General features: G+C 44.6%; 1 long non-coding RNA gene across 1 annotated transcript; it reads right to left on the bottom strand.

Annotated features, from left to right (window-relative positions):
* Nucleotides 1–1,262: 1,262 nt before the first annotated feature.
* Nucleotides 1,263–3,002, bottom strand: LOC136293758 (uncharacterized). The gene is made up of 3 exons (XR_010722851.1): nt 2,923–3,002; nt 2,682–2,774; nt 1,263–1,743 (listed from the first exon to the last, which is right to left on the bottom strand). It is a non-coding gene; the product is annotated as an uncharacterized lncRNA (long non-coding RNA).
* Nucleotides 3,003–4,853: the final 1,851 nt, after the last annotated feature.

The raw sequence follows: 4,853 nt of genomic DNA, 5'->3' as shown, positions 1-4,853 counted from the left end.
CTTAAAAATAACTTTTTGGAAAACAATTCTCCTTTACCTTTTCCCCTAAGCCAGACAACTCACTTATGTCCTGAGTTTAAAATGTCTTTTTTCCTCATGCTTTCATATTAATGGTAGTGGTATTTTTCAGGGAAAAGCTTCTTACTTGTCAACAATTCCTCCTCTCCTGCAGTTAATTTCCTCATTGGGATCACAGTTCTCTGCAACATCTTCATTGATTTCTTCTGCAACTGTTAATAACTTAGTTCTTTATACATAATTATCTGTAAATGTAAACTGGCAGGATTTTAGAAAGTGACTAGCAATCTCTGCAAGTTCATGCTGCAAGAAAGCTTATTTTCCTAGAGAATGTTCCTCTGCCTTCTGAAAATAAGTTTTTCCCTCTAAAGTGGTTCAGGCTGCGTGCCCATATGAAGTTACCAAGTACCTACCGCTCACTGGCCTATGAGCCTGAGTGTGGAGTTTGGTGTCTGTCCAGCTCAGCGCACTGGAAACAGCAGCAGCATCTCAACCAAGGCTGTGCCCCCAGTCCCCTCCGCTGCTTTCACGATGGCTGCATGAACCTTTGCAAGGCTACCATCCCAACCTGCCCCCACCAGGCACACATACACCTTCTCATCCTCCCATACAAAGCCTTCAACACTTAACTTTCAGCTGGTGAACCTGCTAGCAAGGTTCCCAAACAGATGGCAAGTCTCGCGCATGAGACAAATTTCTATTTCTGGCCCCATTCTGCAGAACACAAGAGCTCTGGAAGAGGCTTGCTCGCAGCCTCACAGTGAAATCACTGAGTTGTGAGGATGCTCAGACCTCCCCAAGTGCCACCCTCCAGCCCTGAGCACAGGGTGGGGTCTGCCCTCTTGACAAGAGCTCTGCTGCTCGTCCAACCACTGCCGGCCAGCCACCCCGGGAGTTCAGGCCATCAAGCAAGCCAGCAGTCATGCCTTTAAAAACTGAGTGGCAACAGCCCATGAGAGATTAATTTTCAGGCTGTGTGTGACCTTCAGCCATGGGTTTCAAATCCCTGCACTAGGCTGCAAATATGCAGCATAAAAGGAACAAATAGTGACCGGGAAGTACAAATGCACCTTGTCCAAAACAGAGAGCTGATCTCTCCTCCAATTTTTTGGTTATTCTTTTTTTATGATCTGGCTATCTGACATATTGAGAGGGTCTCCTGTGAGGGGAAGTGGTCTCCTTCCCTCTCACAAAGGGAAAATTTGCAGACACTGCATACAGTGTCAGATGTATTTTGTCTCCAGTGCCTGGAAAGTTGTTTTGCTTGTGAAGGGCAGCCAGGCTGGAAGGCAGTGAGAGGTCCTTCATCCAAGGCATCACTGAGATGCTCAAAGGAAAGGCAAATGTCCTTACCCTCTCTGTACAGTGTAAGTGGAGTGATAAAAAGGGAATTGCCACACCAGGGCTGGGAGAAACCATCTGAGACAAGTTTCAATTCTTCAGGCAGAAAGAACAGCAATGAAGAAGTGGAAAGGAGGGTGTATTTAGAGTTGCAGGTGCAAGAAGCTGTTGGGAGGGCTTAGAACGGAGTGGTTAAAAATCTCCTGGGTGGGCAAGAAACACAGGCTGTTGATGACTTTGGCCACCACACGTGAATGGATCCACTGGTTGGACACTCTGGGTGTGGCGACTCCGTGCGCAAAGCAAAACACCTGTATTATGGTGGCTTTGAAGCAGGTGTCTCGTAGGAGTGGATCCTTCACAAACGAGTTTCTGTAGGCTGTTCTAATAAATCAAGAAAGAAAGCATATTCTGACCAGCAATTCCTTGTTATTATTTCAGCTAACTGCGAACTCTGCTACTATTTTGGCTCAGCCACCTGCTCACAAAGCTTAGTTTGTTGCTAAGTGTCAAAATACCCTAAATCAGAACTGGTGTCTCAGCTAGCAAGCAAGCAGCAGTAACACTAATGAGTCTGCAACATGATTTACATACAGGATCTCAGTGCCTGCTACTATAAGAAGAGCAACGATAGAGACTAGGCAGTCTGCATGAGCTTAAACAGAAAAATCTATCACAATTATGATCACTTTTGGGAAAAAAACCCCACATGTTCAGGGGGTTTAGAACATTTTATTATCTGATATCCTCCTCCTGAATTACTGAAACTTTATATTCATGCTGACTTAAGTCTTAAGTCAGTATTTTTCAGACATGCCCCATAAATAGCTTTTGGACATTGTAGGGCTTTTTGTTTTTCTGTTTTTGACTAAGAACAAGTATTTTTATGCAGAACAAAGCAAAGGTACCTATAATTTTGAAATATTTGACTCTAGAAGCATTATGGCTAGGAGGTCAGAATTTGGCTATCAGGATGTGTGGATTATGGCAGCACGCCAATTTGTTCCTTCTTTGTTTGCTCTGCATGGCTCTGGCTATGGTCTAGTCAACAAGGATTGGTTGCAAATCTCATTAACATTGCTGGAAAGTGTTCATGTGTGCAAGGGATGAGGCTCCAAACACCCGAATATTCATCAGCAATGACTCAGAGACCAGAAGACATTAACTCATAACAACACAAATGTGAGGCTGATGCTCCCAGACACAATCTGAAGTCCAGGATGGCTGGGGGAATTCATTACACAAACTAGCTATGGTGGGCCAGCACCACTGACAGTTGAGCAGTGGGACCAGCAGGGAGCATAGAACATCCACAGACTCACCTGGGATCCCTTTCCCTGATGACAGCTGATAAATGCACAGGAAATGCTGGCATTCAATTTTGACCTTCACTCTGTGAGAGCATAGAGGGAAAACTGTGGGAAAAAAAAAAAAAAAAGGTGGATAATAATCTCTTTCCCTTTCTTTTCCTTGTTAAACCAGCAGGCTTTACCCAGCAGGCTGCCAAACAGTACAGGTCTGCTTTTCCTCCTGTCTCTCCACCCCAGCAGGAGCCACCAATACCTCAAACTGTGCTGTGGTGGGAGATCTGCCTGGCAAACCCTCTGCTCAGCAGCAGGGAGCTTGCAAATGCCTGCAATGGGCCCAATTCAGAGAGGTCATCAGAGCTGCTGGGAACAGGCAGGACTGGGGCAGAAGGGTCAGAGAGTCTCAGCTGGGGAAGGAGGAAAAGCAGATCAGGTGAGAGTGATTTGGAGCACCCAGAGTCTGCTTACTGCCAAAGGGGTAAAACAAGATCTTGTAGGGACACTTGATGCTTCAGTTGTAAAACTACACCTGGCTCAGCGAAGCAGGAGAGCACTTCATGATGTCTACATATGAAGTAATCACATGTATGGCAACATGATGAAGCATGGAGGATAACTTGTTATCTCCAATAATGGGGAGGAGAGGAGAGGAGAGGAGAGGAGAGGAGAGGAGAGGAGAGGAGAGGAGAGGAGAGGAGAGGAGAGGAGAGGAGAGGAGAGGAGAGGAGAGGAGAGGAGAGGAGAGGAGAGGAGAGGAGAGGAGAGGAGAGGAGAGGAGAGGAGAGGAGAGGAGAGGAGAGGAGAGGAGAGGAGAGGAGAGGAGAGGAGAGGAGAGGAGAGGAGAGGAGAGGAGAGGAGAGGAGAGGAGAGGAGAGGAGAGGAGAGGAGAGGAGAGGAGAGTTCTGTGGGGTGGAAAAGCAGTTTAAAGAACTAGAAACAGTGTGACTTTCCTCTGTAGATGGCTTATGTGGAAGTTCTTCCAGTCTGAGATCATTTTCCATGAAAGAGTAAAAAGAAAGCCATAGTTTAAATATATTAAAGGTGGTGAAAATAAACTACACGTAAGTATCGTTCTCACCCTCTGCACAGAGGGAAGGAGGATCAATTTTTGGGCAAATTAAAGCCTTGGTGCTGGAAGTTTGTCTTCAAGTTTAGGCAAATAAAAACCCAAACCAAGCAAACAAAACAAAACAAAACAAAACCAACCAATCAACCAACCAACCAAAAACCAAACAAAAAGTCAAACCCAAATCATGAGAGAGAAAGGAAAGGAAGGGAGGAGGAGATAAACTTGGAAGAGTCACTCCCTTGCATAAGAAGCCCAGGAGACTTACTGATCAACATATGCAGATCTTCAATGAGAAATCCCTTTCCCATTACTGCTGTGAACTTCAATGATGACACAATTTCATGTGTTCTGTTGCAAATGAAGTGTATGAACATTCAATTTATAAAACCCATCACAAAAGACTGGGAGGGCCTATTTTTCATCCGTGTATAAAACTGGATGCTCTGCACTGCAGAAACGCATTTATAAGAACATTTTTGGCCTGGTGCACAGGAAGATAGCTTCATATATAGCCATCAATGAAGTAAAGAATATGAATAATGCCAACTCTCTTGCTATAAAAAGCCTTACTCTAGGAGCAAGAAACTAAATGAAATATATGTAGTACCTCCTTTCTCCAGCACCACATGATGTACAGTACAAAGGTATTTAAAACAGTTCTAGTTGTATAGAGTATAGCTTGAAACTCTCCTGAAAGGACATAATTACAATAATCAATGCAATAATGTGGGATAAGACCTTGCATTATGCCTAGACCTGCCCCTTGACTCAAAGCATTTTCCCTCTAAAGCAGAGCCCTGAAATCTAGGTTGTTTTGTATTCTGAGGCTATGACTGACAAGCATATGAAGCAGCAGCTGCTCCATCATTGCTCCATTTCAGATGTCAAAGTCTGACCCTGTCAAACCCACTCACAGCCTCACGTGTTCTGGTGAGGAGCTGGAGAAGTGCATGGACTTATTCACCAGAGCACTGTTCATTCATAACGAAGTCATCTGTGCTACCCACATCCATTAGCCAGAATTTGAAATACCACACAGAAAAGCAACTGCCTAAAATTTTCATGAACTGAGGTATTGGTCCTTGAGACATGAATGGAAAGAGAATCAGAAGTGTGCT

Source organism: Chamaea fasciata, unplaced genomic scaffold (genome assembly GCF_029207755.1).
Source record: "Chamaea fasciata isolate MVZ Bird 193981 ecotype frontalis unplaced genomic scaffold, bChaFas1.0.hap1 SCAF_1, whole genome shotgun sequence".
Lineage (NCBI taxonomy): Eukaryota > Metazoa > Chordata > Aves > Passeriformes > Sylviidae > Chamaea > Chamaea fasciata.
Note: the sequence above shows the minus strand (reverse complement) of the source record. Positions and strands in the feature narration are given on the sequence as shown.